Genomic DNA, 20,042 nt, shown 5'->3' on the forward strand with positions numbered 1-20,042 from the left:
GCATTTCCTCAAAAGAAGATAAATATTCTGAAAGTGCTAGTAGTTAGCTCTTTAACTAGATTTGCTCGTTTTCAGATTAAATTCTGAGGCTTCTGCACCTCAGTGATCCCAGGTGTACTGAGGTTATTGCATTTCCCCTGGAGATGTCTAATTTTGCCTCCTGAAGCCTTCAGTTGCGTATTCCAGTGTCTCTTTCATTAAAGCCATCTATTTTCTAAGTATGAGAGATAATGGGAACTGCAGATGCTGGAGAACCCAAGATAACAAAGTGTGGGGCTTGCTTTTGTGCTCCTAAGATGCTGCTTAGCCTGCTGTGTTCATCCAGCCCCACACTTTGATATCTTCTATTTTCTAAGTATGGCTGCTTTTGCTCTCAGCTCATACTCTTGCCCTATTAGTTTTTGCCAGCTTCTGAATAAAGTTTTGCATTTCGAGTCCAGAACCTGCCTTTTTGCTGTTTGCTCTATCTGTTTCTGCCAGTGTGGTTTTTCAGCAGCAGATATACTGTCTATCTTCTTGAAGTAGTATTGTGCTTAAAATGCTTTTTTTAAAAAAAAAGTTACTTGATATACTCTTTTCTCTGGAGCAGCTGTATTTCTTCAACTTGTGTTGGGAGTAATATCAGTATTTCCCCAGATAATCATTCCTGCTACTTTGTGATTTTTGCCACCTTTACCAGAGTTCTTTGGCACTTTACTGACACTAATCTTTCTTTACCTTGGACAGGTCTGGTAATTGGTGGCAGAAGACACCGTACCATTGAGAATCTGCTGTTATTCTTATAGAACAAGAAGGCTTATGGCATGATAGCAATATGTAAAACTACATTTGGTCAGACATAATTCAGAAACATGAAACATCAGCTCCCTGTCAAACTTAGAGTAGAACTCATTGTCCCAACACAGACAGCATGTGACATCTCTGGAAATGGTGGAGTCAATGGAACAGAAACTGCAGCCCATATAACCCCTGTACGTCTTACCTAGAACTTTTTTGCCACACCCCTTCTTATCATCTATACATAACCCGTAACACCTATCAATTCATTCATTGAATTCTTGCTTTGGGCTTCGCTCAGGAAGAGCTCATCCTGTCACCATATATCCCCTACTGGTGGGACCCACAAAGACTGCTGAGGGCTGAGTTTAATCTTCAGAGTTGTTGCTGCAGTGTTACCTTAGTAACTCTCTTTGCTCTTGTATCTGTCTATAAAACTGGATGATTGGCTTCCTGTTGAGGGAGGGGTGGTTTACTGTTGGGAGAAGATTGTTTTCCTCTCAGGAATGGATTGGTTTCCTGTTGAGAGAAGGTTGGCTTCGGTTTGGAGACGGTTGGTTTCCTGTTTGGAAAAGATTGGTTTCCTGTTGGAAGAGGGTTGGTTTCCTGTTGGGAGAGGATCGGTTTCCTGTTTGGAGAGGGTTGGTTTCCTATCGGGAGATGGTTGGTTTCCTGTTTGGAGAGGGTTAGTTTCCTGTCGGGAGATGATTAGTTTCCACTGGGGGAGTTCCATCACAGCTTGAAGTGCACCTTGTTCATTTGTACACTTATTATTTGTGTATTTTCAGAGAACTTGTTCCTTTTACTTCTCTGCAAATACTATAGTCTCTGTACTACTTTACTGAACATGGCTGATGCCTTTTCTTTCTGTCAATCACTGTGTTCATTCCCATGGGCCTTCTCTCGCACTTTTTTCAGCTTTTGTTCAAACCTTTCCGTTCAGGAGCTAAGTGCCTACCTATACACTTTGAAATCTGTGCAGGCCGTACGACATCAGAGCTTCACTTCGTTAATTTCTAAACCTCTAGCTTTGAATCACTAGGGCTAAGTTGACCCCCTCAGCTGGGGAGGAACTTGAAATGGGAGCTGAGGGATCTAGTTGTCATTCATGTTGATACTGATAACATCAATAGGACTGGGGAAGAAGTTCTGCTGAAAGAACTTACCCAATTAGGAGCTAAATAGAAAAGCAAAACCTTCAATGTAATTACCTTTGGCTTACTGCCTGACCCAAGGACAAACTGGCAAAGGGTAAATAAGGTAAGGAGTTAAATGCATGGCTCGAAGATTCATGAGGGTAGAGTGAGTTCCATTGCATGGAGCACTGGCACCAGTCCAGCATTGAATATAGGAGCTGGGACATCAAGCTGTAGCGGTACAGGACATTGGTGAGACCTCCTTTAGAATACAGCATTCAGTTCCGGACTACCTTCTCGAGGAAACGTGTTGTGAAACCTGAAAGGGCTCATAAAAGATTTACATGGATTTTCCCAGGATAGGAGGGTTTGAGCTATATGGAGGGGCTGAATAGGCTGGGCCTTTTTTCCCTGGAACTTCAGGGACTGAGGGGTGATGTTATAGAAGTCTATAAAATCATAAGAGTGAATAGTTAAGGCCTTTTTCCTCGGGTGGGGTGAGTCCAAAACTAAAGGGCATAGGTTTAATGATAATGGGAACTGCAGATGCTGGAGAATCCAAGATAATAAAATGTGAGGCTGGATGAGCACAGCAGGACCAGCAGCATCTCAGGAGCACAAAAGCTGACGTTTCGGGCCTTAACCCTTCATCAGAGAGGGGGATGGGGAGAGGGTTCTGGAATAAAGAGGAAGAGAGTGGGAGGCGGACTGAAGATGGAGAGAAAAGAAGATAGGTGGAGAGGAGAGTATAGGTGGGAAGGTAGGGAGGGGATAGGTCAGTCCAGGGAAAACGGACAGGTCAAGGAGGTGGGATGAGGTTAGTAGGTAGGAAATGGAGGTGCGGCTTGGGGTGGGAGGAAGGGATGGGTGAGAGGAAGAACAGGTTAGGGAGGCAGAGACAGGTTGGACTGGTTTTGGGATGCAGTGGGTGGAGGGGAAGAGCTGGGCTGGTTGTGTGGTGCAGTGGGGGGGGAGGGGACGAACTGGGCTGGTTTTGGGATGCGGTGGGGGTAGGGGAGATTTTGAAGCTGGTGAAGTCCACATTGATACCATTGGGCTGCAGGGTTCCCAAGCGGAATATGAGTTGCTGTTCCTGCAACCTTTGGGTGGCATCATTGTGGCACTGCAGGAGGCCCATGATGGACATGTCATCTAAAGAATGGGAGGGGGAGTGGAAATGGTTTGCGACTGGGAGGTGCAGTTGCTTATTGTGAACCGGGCAGAGGTGTTCTGCAAAGCGGTCTCCAAGCCTCCGCTTGGTTTCCCCAATGTAGAGGAAGCCACACTGGGTACAGTGGATGCAGTATACCACATTGGCAGATGTGCAGTTGAACCTCTGCTTAATATGGAAAGTCATCTTGTGGCCTGGGATAGGGGTGAGGGAGGAGGTGTGGGGGCAAGTGTAGCATTTCCTGCGGTTGCAGGGGAAGGTGCTGGGTGTGGTGGGGTTGGAGGGCAGTGTGGAGCGAACAAGGGAGTCACGGAGAGAGTGGCCTCTCCGGAAGGCAGACAAGGGTGGGGATGGAAAAATGTCTTGGGTGGTGGGGTCAGATTGTAGATGGCGGAAGTGTCGGAGGATGATGCGTTGTATCCAGAGGTTGTTGGGGTGGTGTGTGAGAATGAGGGGGATCCTCTTTGGGCGGTTGTGGCGGGGGCAGGGTGTGAGGGATGTGTTGCGGGAAATGCAGGAGACGCGGTCAAGGGCGTTCTCGACCACTGTGGGGGGAAAGTTGCGGTCCTTGAAGAACTTGGACATCTGGGATGTGCGGGAGTGGAATGCCTCATCGTGGGAGCAGATGCGGCGGAGGCGGAGGAATTGGGAATAGTGGATGGAATTTTTGCAGGAGGGTGGGTGGGAGGAGGTATATTCTAGGTAGCTGTGGGAGTCGGTGGGCTTGAAATGGACATCAGTTACAAGCTGGTTGCCTGAGATGGAGACCGAGAGATCCAGGAAGGTGAGGGATGTGCTGAAGATGGCCCAGGTGAACTGAAGGTTGGGATGGAAGGTGTTGGTGAAGCGGATGAACTGTTCGAGCTCCTGTGGGGAGCAAGAGGCGGCGCTGATACAGTCATCAATGTAACGGAGGAAGAGGTGGGATTTGGGGCCTGTTTAGGTGCGGAAGACGGACTGTTCCACGTAACCTACAAAGAGGCAGGCATAGCTGGGGCCCATGCGGGTGCCCATGGTCACCCCCTTTGTCTGTAGGAAGTGGGAGGAATCGAAAGAGATGTTGTTGAGGGTGAGGACGAGTTCGGCTAGGCGGATGAGGGTGTCGGTGGGGGGGACTGGTCGGGCCTGCGGGACAGGAAGAAGCGGAGGACCTTGGGGCCATCTGCATGCAGAATACAGGTGTACAGGGACTGGACGTCCATGGTGAAAATGAGGTGTAGGGGGCCAGGGAATTGGAAGTCCTGGAGGAGGTGGAGGGCGTGCGTGGTGTCACGGATGTAGGTGGGGAGTTCCTGGACCAAAGGGGAGATAATGGAGTCCAGATGGGTGGAGATGAGTTCTGTGGGGCAGGAGCAGGCTGAGACGATGGGTCGACAAGGGCAGGCAGGTTTGTGGATTTTGGTTTAAGGTAGGAGGGGAAAGATTTAAAAAGGGGCCCAAGGGGAAACATTTTCATGCAGAGAGTGGTGCGGATATCGAATAAGATGCCAGAGGAAGTGGTGGAGGTGAGTACACTTGCAGTATTCAAAAAGCATCTGGATGGGTACATGAATAGGAAGGGTTTCGATGAATATGGGCCAAATGCTGGCAAATGAGATTAGGTCAGATTGGGATATCAGATAGGCATGGACAAGTTAAACCAAACCGTGCATATCTCTACTGTATGACCCTATCAAAGCAATTGGACATTTAGCCTTTATTTCAAAGGGAATTGAGTTGAACAATAAAGCAGGGGCAGCACGGTGGCTCAGTGGTTAGCACAGCGGCCTCACAGCAGCAGGGACCCGGGTTCAATTCCAGCCTCGGGTGACTGTCTGTGTGGAGTTTGCACATTCTCCCTGTGTCTGCTTGGGTTTCCTCTGGGTGGTCCAGTCTCTTCCCACAGTCCAAAGATGTGCAGACTACGTGAATCAGCCGTGCTAAATTGCCCGTAGTGTTCAGGGGTGTGTGGGTTATAGGGGGATGGGTCTGGGTGGGATGCTTCCAGGCGCAGTGTGGACTTGTTGGACCAAAGGGCCTGTTTCCACACTGTAGGGAATCTAGTCTAATAATGAGGTCTTGCTAAAACTATACAAGGCAATAGTGAGATCACAGCTGGAATACTGTAAATAGTTTTGGGCCAAATTTATGTTAGCTTTCTCCTATGTAAAGTGACATGAGATGCTTTGCTACATTAAAGTTATTAACCTAGTTATAAATTGCATTTATTAGATTTGCAACATCTACACTGACTCCAATTTTCCATATAATCCTTTATTTATATGAAAATATGCCGGAGGTTATAATTGTGAACCTGCAGTCATATCTAGTTATCCAGGGTCTCTGCAGCACTGCTTTGCTGGAACAAGGCTCCTACTGTTCCCATTATCCATGCTTCAACCACTCTCACACTCCTTCACTTCTTGTTCACATTTGAAGTAAAACAAAGAGATAAAATTGTATTTGCATATTTTTGAATCCATATATTTCTTAATTTGTGTGTATTGGCAGCTTGTGATGGTTTTATTAAAAGTGAATATTTTCATGAAATAATTATTTAGCAGGGACAGCTATTAAATTTTGATGCTATGATCAGTCCATGTTTCTGACCACTATCCTTTGACCCACTACTTCATGTACTTTTACAAAGATAGTGTGATGGAAATGGGATAGTTGTGGAACTGAGCACTTACAAGAGAGGAGAAAAGGACATTATAATACAACAAAGGAACAGACCCTTTGGCCTACCAAGATTGCTCTGATTTCCAGTCCTTGTTTAGACCCATTACTTATTGCCCATGCGTGGTATCTATCACCCTGTTTGTCTCACATTCATGTGTCTATCAAGATAAGCCTTAAACATTGCTAACATAACAAAGTGTGGAGCTGGATGAACACAGCAGGCCAAGCAGCATCTCAGGAGCACAAAAGCTGATGTTTCGGGCCTAGACCCTTCATCAGAGAGGGGGATGGGGAGTGGGAACTGGAATAAATAAGGAGAGGGGGGAGGCGGACCGAAGATGGAGAGAAAAGAAGATAGGTGGAGAGGATAGTATAGGTGGGGAGGTAGGGAGGGGATAGGTCAGTCCAGGGAAGATGGACAGGTCAAGGAGGCGGGATGAGGTGATAGGTAGGAAATGGAGGTGTGGCTTGAGGTGGGAGGAAGGGAAGAACAGGTTAGGGAAGCAGAGACAGGCTGGGCTGGTTTTGGGGTGCACTTGGGGGAGGGGATGAGCTGGGCTAGTTTTGTGATGCAGTGGGCGGAGGGGAAGAACTGGGCTGGTTTTGGGATGCAGTGGGGGAAGGGGAGATTTTGAAACTTGTGAAGTCCATATCGATACCATTGGGCTGCAGGGTTCCCAAGCGGAATTCTTTGTAGTTGACCTTTCAACCCTGAGAAAAAGCCTTTGACTATCCAATCTATCGATGCCAAATTGTAAGGATCGATTTTCAATCTTTTGCCACGTTGGTTCATGTGATTCCTGTGACTTTTCTGAAAAAGTAGCAAGTTTTCACTTGTTTTATCCCCTCACTTTCAAGTTTCTTCCACAGTAAGAACCCAAAGCAATTGTGGCCTAATAAGGCAGCTGTGCAGAGAAGCATGACATCTATTAGCTTTGTGACCAGAAAGTGTGGAAAATGTATAACACCTTTGATAACAACAAGAGCAGTGAGGTGGATGGTCCATTAACCTCTGATCATTCTGCAGTTAATCAGACCCTATTACTTTGTTGCTGACAACTCGGCTGTAAATGAAGATTAAAAATAGTTTAAGAGGTTGTCCATTAAAGGAAGGAGCTCATCATAATTCTGAAGAGACTGGAGTAGAACAGTATGTGCAAAATAACTCTTCGCAACCCATTCACATTATTGTCAGACACCAATTTGTTTTCAGATTTTAACATGCTAAAGTGACGAGTTTCCACTCCTGAGCTGGCATTTCAATTGCTTTTGTTTTATTCATGCTGGTGTTATTGGCTGGCCAACATTCATGGCCCATCCCTAGTTGCCCTTGAGAAGGTGGTGGTGAGCTTCTTTCTTGAATCACTACAGCCCATGTGCTGTAGTAGATCACGATATTGTTAGGAAGGGAATTCCAGGATTTTGACCCAGTGACAGTCAGGGAATGGTGACATATTTCCAAATCAGAATGGTGAGTGGAAACCTGCAGGTGGTGGTGTTTTGATGAATGTGCTTCCCTTGTCCTTCTGGATAGAATTAGTCATGGCTATGGAAGGTGCTGTCTAAGGATCTTTGGCAAATATTTGCAATGTGTCTTGTAGATAGTACACACTGCAGCTACTGAGTGTCAATGGTGGAGGGAGTGGATGCAAGTGGATGTGGTGCCAATCAAGTGGGCAGGTTTATCCTGGATGGCTTCAACCTTTTTGAGCATTTTTGGGGCTGCGCTCATCCAGATAAGTGGAGAGCACTCCCTCCACACTCTGACTTGTGCAACGTTAAAGGCGGACAGGCTTTGGGAAGCCAGGAGGTGAGTTACTAACAGCAGTATTCCAAACTTCTGACCCTCTGTTGTAACCACTATGTTTATATGCCAAGTCCAGGAAAGGTTCTGGTCAATAGTAACTCTCAGAATGTTGATAGTGGAGGATTCAGTGATGGTAACACCTTTGAATGACTTGGGATGGAGGTTAGATTGTACCTATAGTCTTGCATTTGAGTTGCATGAATGTAGCTTACTACTTGACAGCCCAAACTTGGATTTTATCCAAGTCTTGTTGCTTTTGAACGTGGACTGCGTTAGTTTCTGATAATTCGTAAATGCTGAACATTGTGTGATCATCGGCGAACATCCTTAAGTCTGACCTTATGATGGAGGGAAATTCATTGATGAAGCAGCTGAAGATGGTTGAGCTGAGGACACTATCCTTGTGGCGATGTCCTGGAGCTGAGATGATCTCCAACAAGACCAATGATCATCCTATGTGTCAGATATGACTCCAGACAGTGAAGAGTTTTAACCCCAGTTCCCATTGATTCCAATTTTGCTAGGGGCCCTTGATGCCACATTCAGTCAAATTCAGCAAAGGGCTGTCACTCTCACCTAGAATTCACATCCTTTATCCATGTTTGAACCAGGGCTGTAATGTGGTCAGGAGCTCAGTGCTCCCCTGGCAGAACCCAAATTGAGCATCACTGAACAGGTTATTGCTGAGCAGGTGCTGCTTGATAGCACCGTTGACGACCCCCTCCATCACCCTGCTGATGATCGACAGTAGACTGATGAGGTGGTAATTGGCTGAATTGGATTTGTGTTTTTTTTTGTGTACAGGACATACCTGGGAAATTTTCCATGTTGTCCGGGAGATGCCAGTATTGTAACAGCACAGGACGATCTTGGCTAGTGCTATGGCAAGCCTTCAGTATTATTGCTGGAATGCTGTCGGAGTCCTTGCCCTTTCCAGTATCCAGTGCCTCCAACAGTTCCTTGATATCATGTGGAGTGAATCAAATTGGCTGAAGATTGGTGTTTGTGATGCTGGGTACCACTGGCAGTCGGCAGATGGAGGACAAGTATGTTTTCTCTTTTGTTGGCTCCCTCACTACCTTCTGCAGACTCAATCTAGTAGCTAAGTCCTTTAGGACCCAACCAGCTCAGTTAAAAGTGCTGCTACCAAGCTGCCCTTCTGTGTTGGACATTGTCAATAAGGTATGAATTTGTGAGTATGAGTATGTTAGGTTGTTGCTTGACTAATCTATGAGACAACTCTCCCAATTTTTGCACTCGTCCACAGATGTTAGTAAGGAGGGCTTCACAAAATTTGCAGGGCTGTTTCTGCCATTGTCATTTCCAGTGCCTCAGTCAAGGACAAATGGCTTCATTCCTTTGTTGAGACTGTGGAGTAACTGTTAGAATTGAGTGGCTTTCTAGGCCATGTCAGAGGGCAGTTGACAGTCAACCACATTGCTGTGGGTCTGGAGTCACACGTAAACCAGACCAGGTGAGGAAGGCAGATTTCCTTCCCTGAAGGACAAAATTTTTCCAACAATCAGCAAGGTCATCAGTCAATTCTTCATTGAATTTAATTCCTTATGAAATTCAAATTCCACCATCTGCCATGGCAGAATTTGAGCCCATGAGATGAACAGAACATTAGCTGAGATGCTGGATTTGTAGCCTGGTGGGAAAACGACTAGGCCATTGCCTATCCTAAAGGAGAGATTCAGCTTCAGACCTCATGTGTAAAACTGTTTCAGCTGCATTTCCATTTGAAGAAACTCCAAGCTGGGAGTCAACTCATAACCTCAGGGCCCTGACATTGTGCCAATGCATACCCCTGCGAAGTAGCTCATCACCTTCTAAATCACTTCCACCACTAGCTAAGGAAATGAGGGGAATGGTCCTTTCATCTATGGTCATCCTCTAGCCAATCAGACACTACCACTTTGTTACAAACACAGAAATTACGGGAGAAACTCCACAGGACTGGCAGCACCTGTAGAGAGCAAAACAGAGTTAACCTTTTAAGTTTGATATGACTTTTCTTCAGAAACTCACTTCTGAAGGAGTCATACCAGAATCACTCAATTAATTCTGTTTCTCTCTCCACAGATGCTGACAGACCTGCAGAGTTTCACCAGTAATTTTTGTGTTTGTTTCAGATTTCCAGCATCTGCACTTTTTTTGCTTTTATTACGGACTTTAATGCTGACAGTTCAGTTAAAACAGCAAGCACAAAATACTTCACCTGCAGAAACGTACTCTGCAACTGATACATCAACAGAGATTTGAAACTCCAGCTTGCAAACATTTAACTGCTCAATGAATTGCCTCATCTTGTTTCAAGGGGGTGACCCTACAGAGGTTTGTAAAATCATGAGGGGTGTTGAATGAATAAACAAACAAGGTCTTTTCCCCAGGGTTAGGGAGTCCAAAACTAGAGGGGATAGGCTTAATGTGAGAGGGGTAAGATTTAAAACGGACCTAAGGGGCAACTTTTTCACACACAGGATGGTGCTTGTATGGAATGAACTGCCAGAGGAAGTGGTGGAGGCTGGTACAATTACAATATTTAAAAGACATCTGGATAGGTAAATGAGTAGGAAGGGTTTCGAGGAATATGGGCAAAATGCTGGCCAATGGAACTAGGTTTATTTAGGATATCTGGTCAACGTGGATGAGTTGGACTGAAGGTTTCTGTATTGTATATCTTGATGACTCTATGACTCTAAAGCCTCCTGTTGATTTTGAGCTCATTATCTGTACTGGCATTTCAGTGCAGCGCTGAAGAAGTAGCATTAACTGAGGTGATATCTTTCACCTGCACTCTTAAACCAAGAAGCATCTTCCTGTGTGTTTAAGGGGGCATGAAATATGCTGTGGTACGATTTGACAAGAGCAAAACATTTGACCTGGCATCCTGTCTAACACCTCAATCAATGCCATCAGCATATAAACAAGTCATTCAACTTACTACTCTTTGTGAGATATTGCTGTGTACAAACTAAAAGCCACATTTATATACAAAATATTAGTGGCTGCATGCCCAAAAAAGTAATTCATTGAAACCATTTGTGATGTCACCAACGTATTTTATTTCTATCTATTTCAATCATAATGTTGACAGCTTTTCACTTGGGCTTGTGAACAAATAAGTTTAAAGTGTTGAACTCACAAACACCTATTTACATGTGAAGCTGAGAATGTTCTGATGAAGGAAATATAACAGTGTTTCACTTCACTGAATAATTTTAAATTAGTATAAATATGTCATAAGGTATCAAAATAAGGCAGCTGTGGCTATCAAGTCTGTGTTTGAGAAAAAGAGTTAATGGGAACTGCAGATGCTGGAGAATCCCAGATAACAAAGTGTGGGGCTAGAAGAACACAGCAGGCCAAGCAGCATCTTAGGAGCACAAAAGCTGATGTTTCAGGCCTAGACCCTTCATCAGAAAAATTTTGCTGCTTGGCTTGCTGTGTTCTTCCAGCCCGACACTTTGTTATCTTGTGTTTGAGAATAACCCTATTCTTAATAGGCAACAGGCATTCAAAAAGTTAGATTATGCTTTCAAAATGTAAGAAATCATGAAATGGGAAAAGAACATTCTAGCACACAACTACCTTGCCATATTATCTGTTATATACAATCATAGAATTCCTACAGTGCGGATAGAGGCTATTCAGCATGTCAAGTCAGCACCGACACTCCAAAGAGCATTCCATCAAGATCTGGCACACCCCTCCCCACGCCCACTCTCCACATTACCCCACAACCTTGCTTTTACCACATAATGCACCTAGCGTGCAAACTTTGGATGGCACGGTGGCTCAGTGTTTAGCACTGCTGCCTGACAGCACCAGGGACCTGGGTTTGATTCCACCCGCAGGTGACTGACTGTGCGGAGTTTGCACATTCTCCCCGTGTCTGTGTGGGTTTCCTCCGGGTGCTCCGGTTTCCTCCCACATTCCAAACATCTGCAGGTCAGGTGGATTAGCCATGCTAAATGTGGGGATGGTGTTGGTGTCGTCATGATGGGCTGAATGGCCTCTTTACCCACATTGTAGGGATTCTATGAAGATCCAACAAATAATGTGATCATGTCCAGATAATCTATTGTGAACCCCAGTCAAGCCACTAACTTTCCATGGCAAGGTTCTTGAATATTTTTCCACAGATAAATCACAAAAAACGCTAAAAAGGCTGAGGGGTGGCCTTATAGAAGTTTCGCAAATCATGAGGGGGATGGACAGTGTGAATAGCCGAGGTCTTTTTCCGAAGGTGGGTGAGTCCAAAAATTAGAGGGCATAGATTTAAGGTGAGAGGTGAAAGAATTAAAAAGGACCCGAGGGGACGGGTACAATTACAACATTTAAAAGGCATCTGGATGGGTATATGAACAGGAAGGGTTTAGAAGGATATGGGCCAAATGCTGCCAAATAGGACGAGGTCAGCTTGGAATGTCTGGTTGGCATGGACAAGTTGAACTAGGTTCCATTTCTGTTCTGTATGTAACCAAACAAACATAAGGCATTATTACCATCCCATGTGATAATTACTAACATTAGTAGCTATATATTGAACTGGACTAGTCATATAAATGCTGTCGCTACAAGAGCCTCTGCAAGAAATCTTGCAGCAGGTAACTCAACTCCTGACTCCGCAAGCCTATCCATCCTTTACAAGACACAAGTCAGGAGTTTGATCGATTACTCTCCACTTGCCTAAATGAATGTAGTTCCAACAACACTTGAGAGGCTTGACACCAACCAGGACAAAGCACCCGGCTTGGTTGGCATCATATCTGCAAAAAACATCCATGCCCTCCACCATTGACTCTTAGTAGCAGCAGCAGCAAATGCCATCTGCAAGATGCATGGCAAAAATTCCCCAAGCCTCCTTAGATAGCCCTTTCTAAACCTGTTGCCACTAATATCTAGAAGGACAGAGCAACAGACACATAGGAACACTGTCACCTGCAAGTTCCCCTCCAAGCCACTCACCATCCTGACCTGGAGATATATCACTGTTTCCGCAGTGTCACTGGATCAAAATCCTGGAACTCCTGCCCTAACTGCTTTTTGGGTCTACTTACAGTACATGGGGTGGTTCAGGAAGGCAGTTTACCACCTTCTTAAGGGCAATTAGAGATGGGCAGTAAATGCTGCACCAGCGAGTAAACATCCAATGAGTGAATAATAAAAGAAAACCTTTCCGGACATAGTTTTCATTAGCATTGCATTTGGCTGGTCCTCAGAGTGAGGGTCACAGTCATAGCGTCATAGAGCCATACAGCATGGAAACAGACCCATCAGTCCAACTTGTCCATGCCGACCAGATATCCGAATTAATCCAGTCCCATTTGCCTGCATTTGGCCGATATCCCTCTAAACCCTTCCTTTTTATACACCCATCCAGATGTCTTTTAACTGTTGTATTTGTACCAGCCTCCACCACTTCTTCAGGCAACTCATACCATACACACATCACTCTTTGCACGAAAAGTTGCCCCTTAGGTCCCTTTTCAATCTTTGCACTACCACCTTAAACCAATGCCCTCTAGTTTTGGGCTCCCGTACCCTGGGGAAAAGATCTTGGCTATTCACCCTATCCATACCCCTCATGATTTTATAAACATCTACAAGGTCATCCCTCAGCCTCGAATGCTTCAGGGAAAATAGCCCCAGCCTATCCAGCCTCTCCCTATAGCACAAACTCTCCAGCCTTGGCAACACCCTTGTAAATCTTTTCAAGTTTCACAACATCCTTCCTATAGTAGGGAGACCAGAATTGCACGCAGTATTCCAATAGTGTCCTAACCAATGCCCTGTACAGCTGCAACATGACCTCCCAACTCCTACACTCAATGCACTGACCAATAAAGGCAAGCATACCAAATGTCTCCTTCACTATCCAATCTAACTGCGATTCCACTTTCAAGGAATTATGAGCCTGCACTCCAAGATCTTTTTGTTCAGGAACACACTCCAGGATCTTTCCACTAAGTGTATACGTCCTGCCCTGAATTGCCTTTCCAAATTTAGCACCTTATATTTATCGAGATTGAACTCCATCTGCTACTCCTCGGCCCATTGGCCTATCTGATTAAGATCCCGTTGTACTCGGAGGTAATCTTCTTCACTATCCACTACACCTCCTCAAAGGTGTCATCTGCAAACTTACTAACCATTCTTCTTGTAGTCACATCCAAATTATTTATATAAATGGTCATCATTATCTTTCTGAAATAGTGATCTGAGTAGAAAGATGGTTCCTGTAAGTTATCTGTAAAAGAATTGCAATTAAGAATGTTCGGCATGTGGAAGTATTCCCTTTAGTTTAAGGTTATTGTTGTAACATCAACTGCTTTAATTAGCAGCCTATTCCACATATCTAATAGTCTAAAGGCAAAGTATGTTTCTAATCTCAAGGTTGATTTTAAAAACACAGCACAGCATCTCAAAATTCTAGGCTAGTAAATGGAACATTTTATTGATACCAGAGGAGTAAGCATCATAATAATCATGTTTTGGTTTGAATAAGCCAAGTTTAGGAAATTTAATCCCAAAGACAACTTGATCTTCAATTTGCAGATGACAGTGCTAATCAGGCAGTTTACTTTTCTTGTGATGGATATTAGCCTGGGTTTCTGTCTTTACTGCATTAGCAATTGCATCAGATTTCTATCATTACATCCTGTGGAGTTTCTCTGAGATTTCCAGTACTGGTCCTCTGCCTGGGCCCAGTGACAGGATTTGAATAGAAGGCAGAGAATATCCTAAACCTGCACTTTATTCATCCCTGCCCATGACAAATGGCTGCACGATGCAGGAGCATTTGAAGGGTATGGGAAATCTGCAGGCTCAAAAGTCAGTGCAGATTTTAGGGTTAACAAATTCCTCTGCCTCCGCCGCATCTGCTCCCACGATGAGGCATTCCACTCCCGCACATCCCAGATGTCCAAATTCTTCAAGAACCGCAACTTTCTCCCCACAGTGGTCGAGAACGCCCTTGACCGCATCTCCCGCATTTCCCGCAACACATCCCTCACACCCTGCCCCCGCCACAACCACCCAAAGAGGATTCCCCTCGTTCTTACACACGACGCATCATCCTCCGACACTTCCGCCATCTACAATCCAACCCCACCACCCAAGACATTTTTCCATCCCCACCCTTGTCTGCTTTCCGGAGAGACCACTCTCTCCGTGACTCCCTTGTTCACTCCACACTGCCCTCCAACCCCACCACACCCGGCACCTTCCCCTGCAACCGCCGAAAATGCTACACTTGCCCCCACACCTCCTCCCTCACCCCTATCCCAGGCCACAAGATGACTTTCCATATTAAGCAGAGGTTCACCTGCACATCTGCCAATGTGGTATACTGCATCCACTGTACCTGGTGTGGCTTCCTCTACATTGGGGAAACCAAGCGGAGGCTTGGGGACCGCTTTGCAGAACACCTCCGCTCGGTTCACAATAAACAACTGCACCTCCCAGTCGCAAACCATTTCCACTCCCCCTCCCATTCTCTAGATGACATGTCCATCATGGGCCTCCTGCACTGCCACAATGATGCCACCCGAAGGTTGCAGGAACAGCAACTCATATTCCGCTTGGGAACTCTGCAGCCCAATGGTATCAATGTGGACTTCACCAGCTTCAAAATCTCACCTTCCCCCACCGCATCTCAAAACCAGCCCAGTTCGTCCCCTCCCCCCACTGCACCACACAACCAGCCCAGCTCTTCCCCTCTACCCACTGCATCCCAAAACCAGTCCAACCTGTCTCTGCTTCCCTAACCTGTTCTTCCTCTCACCCATCCCTTCCTCCCACCCCAAGCCGCACCTCCATCTCCTACCTACTAACCTCATCCCACCTCCTTGACCTGTCCGTCTTCCCTGGACTGACCTATCCCCTCCCTACCTCCCCACCTATACTCTCTCCACTTATCTTCTTTTCTCTCCATCTTCGGTCCGCCTCCCCCTCTCTCCCTATTTATTCCAGAACCCTCACCCCATCCCCCTCTCTGATGAAGGGTCTAGGCCTGAAACGTCAGCTTTTGTGCTCCTGAGATGCTGCTGGGTCTGCTGTGTTCATCCAGCCTCACATTTCATTATGTTGGATTCTCCAGCATCTGCAGTTCCCATTATCACTAACATTTGATCTCATTTTTTCAATAAGAGTCTGAGTCGCAGGGCGGTTTCAGCTGACCTATATTTTCAGTACAGCTTCATTTCTCCATGCAAGAAGGCACTCAAAAAGCTTCAGAATGTCTTAACTTATACAGTTGAAACTTTGAGCGCACACACTCTCCCTTTGATTACCATTGGTCACTGGTGCTGAGTTATCCCTTTGTAATTGGCTGTCTGGTATAGCATCTTATACAGTTCAAGCTTGCATCAGTAATTTCAACGTATTTCCAACTAGACTAATCAAATCATTCAACAACAAAGAAATGGACAGGCTTATGGTCCAACCACGGTCCTTCATCGTGCTTTCTTATCTTTCTTCTTAAGCCTTTTCACAACGGACACTGTATTCAAGAAACATATGCCAACTGCACCATGTTAACGGCCAATTCATTGGATACTTGCTTAGCACTTCAGGAATCTTTTTCCTCATTACAGGAAATATAAAAGAATCTTTGATCAGTTCCAAAAAATGTTCTGTGGTTATACCTAATATTGGAATTCTTTAGTTAACAAGTTGTGCCCTAATATGTTCATTAAATCCACATTCCAATGGCTGCTAATTTCTGTATTTATGATTCATCCCTCCCTGTAACGGTATGGAGTCTGCTTTTACCGCCTGAAATTAGTTTGAATGTTTACCTCTAATGCTTTTAGTGGTTTATTTTGTAAATATATGGATCTATAACTACTTCAGAATCTATATCTATGACTATTTGAAGAATCTTAATTACAACCTACTTTTAATATTGTACCAGAGATAATGGGAACTGCAGATGCTAGAGAATCCAAGATAACAAAGTGTGGGGCTGGATGAACACAGCAGGACAAGCAGCATCTCAGGAGCACAAAAGATGCTGCTTGGCCTGCTGTGTTGATCCAGCTCCACACTTTGTTATCTCTTAATATTGTACCAGATTGATTAAATGATTCAGGAGAGATTAGTGTGAAATGTTCATATCTGCGACTTGTGTGTCAACAGCTGCAGCCGATCTTGAGTTTACAGATCTACAATTGTTCTACTCACAAAGTCTACAATAAGCAAATATTTTCTCAAGGGCTCTAACTACTGTTAGCCATATTGTACTGTATTAGCCAGGGGCAGCCATCAGCCATTTTGTGCTGCTCAGTCATGGGCATTCCTGGCAGTTCAGTAGAAGATTATGTAATAAAAGGATGCTGCTGCCAATTCCCTTTCTTATGATCGGGTAAACGATTGGGTGAGGTCATAGGTGACTGGTGGAGAAATGGCTGGGTGTCAAAGTAAATAGGGATGCTGTGTCTGAAATGTTGTCGGGCGCCCTTGGAGGACGAACAGAGGGAGCCTAGAGGATGAGGTCAGGAGTAGTATTGGACATCCCTCAAAAGGGAATGGAAATAATTGAGGTGAGCAATTTTTTTTGCATTCTACATGCCAAACATTAGTTTTCCTGAAGCTATAAAGTACTGCCTGCCTCGAGTGCAATCTAAACTTCAAGGGGGGCATAGAAGCAGCCACCCATCTTCTTGTTTGCATGTTTCTTTTGACTACATTAAAGTACAGCTCCTGCTGGCATCTTATGGAAATGTTACCCTGTGTAATTCAGTTCAGAATCATCTTACGAGGCACTGATATTTTTTTAGGAAACAAAAATGCTCCAGGCCCTCCTAGTCCACAAGCAGACCTGTATGGACATCCACCTCATGATTTAACTCTTCTCACCCACTTTCACCTGATGGGTTTCCAGAGACCTTGGTAGTCCTGACTGACACTGATGAAAAATAGAATCACTTAAAAAGAAGTCAAACTCCATAAAATACTTCATTAACTAGGTTGCCTTTTGTGAACAGATTGGTTATAGAGTCATAGAGTCATACAACATGGAAATAAACCCTTCAGCCCAACCAGTCCATAATCCCAAACTAAACTAATCCCACTCCCCTGTGCTTGGCCCACATTCCTCCAAATATTTCTTATTCATGTACTTATCAAATATCTTTTAGACATTGTAACTGTGCCCTTATCCATCACTTCCTCTGGAAGTTTGTTCCACACACAAACCACTCTCTGCATAAAAAGAAGTTGCCCCTCATGTCTTTTTTTAATCTATCTCCTCTCACCTTAACAATATGCCTCCTGGTCTTGAAATCTCCCACATAAGGGGAAAGACACCTGCCATTCATTTTTTTCTATGCCTCCCATGATTTCATAAACCTCTATAAGGACACCCGTCAACCTCCTACACTCCAGTGAAAGATGTCCCAGTGTATCCTTATAATTCATACCATCCAGCACCGGCAACATCCCAATAAATCTCTTCTGAACCCTCTCCGTCTTAGTAACATCCTTCCTGTAACAGGGTGACCAGAACTCAACAGATGTTGCCTGCCCTTCATCCAGCCTCCAACCAATTTACCTCAATCTCTTTATCTTCCCAGCCATCCATTTTTGAGAGTTACAAATCCCTTTGTACAACCTGTGCTCATTCCATCATTTATGCTGAAAGAATGATGTTAACTTGGGTTAGGGATAGTTTACAGTAAATTAATATTTGTAACATCAAAGATTCTGCCAGTTGTCATGTATCCATACACTGGCATTCAGGAAGGGAAAAGAAAAAAACAAGAACACATTGTGAATGTGACTGCATGAAATGGAAATGTTATTCAAACATTCATGGAAAGCATGAAATGACAGTGAAGCAACCATTCAATTCTTAATATGCCTGACAAATATCGAGTCATGAACCTTTGTTATGGGTTAGATCTGCTCATGAGTGAATCAATGAGTGTAATTTTCAACAAACTCACTAAACAGAACATCCACAACTTTAGATGGACAGTTGGTTCAACACTCCACCCAAAAAGCAGTTCTCTAATTCCAGTACAGAATAAAATTTCACAGAGAATAAAACAGACATTGCACCCAATCACATTAATAGATGAGTTTGACCAAAATTGCTCTCAATTCTATTTGAATTGATTTTTGCAAGGCAACTCAAAACTAAATAATAGAGACAATCAAATGTGAAAGTCTATGCAGAGAATCACCCTATGTAAATAAACAAATAATGCTGGAAAAAAACTCAGAAGGTTGAGTTAGTGAGATCTACAAAGAGGAGAGTTACCTTTTCATTAGAGCTGCCTCACATGTTGATAAACTGAGGAGTGTATGTCTGAGGCCCTTCCTCTAATCTATTTTACATTCAGAGATTGACATTATATTTTCGTGTACATACGGAGTGAACATAATTGTGGGATTTCCATGTTCTTACAGGAAAAGGATGAAAATTAACAATAGAACCCTCATGTTATATCCATAATCAAACATGTAAACATAAGGTACAGCTCTGCCACAGACAATTTTGCAGTTGCAATACAGTCATAATCTCAAGGGATTTATAGCTCCTCAATTTGCAACTGGAGAAGACAAGGACCCATTTCAGCTGGTGCATTCAAACCTCAAACATCAGGAATGTTTTGACCCTTGACCCTTGACCCTGTATGTGATGTTGATTTGGGATATTGGGTATGCCAATACACATATGCTTCAGCATGGGCATGATCCACATTGTTGTATCCTGTTTAATGACATTGGCCTAACAATCAATTAGCCATCGGGGACTAATTAACTTGATGGGTTCGTTTACTTAAAATGGTAAACATTTTATTAGTTTCTGCAGCAGACATGACAGAAAACCAACTGATTCCTGTGTGTGTGCAGCTTGCAGACCAACTGGTAGGTAAAGTCACAAAATGATACACATACAGGACATAGAGCCGTAAAAATAGAGTCCCTTTATAATAACTCAGGAAGCCCGACTGGAATAGAACATCATTTATTGTGTTAAATAGAGCCACTACTCATGATATACTTAGGCTAGTCCCAGCCCAGGACAGACAGTTCTGCAGGCCCATCCCTGGGTCCACAGAGAGATTAATTACTGACTGTCCATGGACCTTGTAGGGTTAACACATCCTTAAAGGCAAGGAACACATACAACACACCCAAGCTGTGCCTTGAATAAAAGACATGCTGAACTTAATACCTTTGAGGGTTAGCACCTGCAAAGTTCGCCATTCAGCCATGGCTTAATGAATAACACAATTGTTGTTGAGTCTCAAGGTACTGGGTTCAAATCACACACAGAATTTTTGTGTACAGAATCTGAGCCAATACTCCCGATGCAGAATTAAAGGAAGAGCTGTTTTGATTGGGGTAGGGTATTTGGGGTGAAACATAAAGACTAAGGCTTGAACTGCACTCTGAGCTGGAAATTAAAGAGTTGTATAACATTATTCTGTAGAAAAGTGGAGGAGTTTTCCTTCAAGTCCTGACCAACATT

The sequence above is a fragment of the Stegostoma tigrinum genome, chromosome 28 (assembly GCF_030684315.1).
Source record: "Stegostoma tigrinum isolate sSteTig4 chromosome 28, sSteTig4.hap1, whole genome shotgun sequence".
In the NCBI taxonomy this organism is placed as follows: Eukaryota; Metazoa; Chordata; class Chondrichthyes; order Orectolobiformes; family Stegostomatidae; genus Stegostoma; species Stegostoma tigrinum.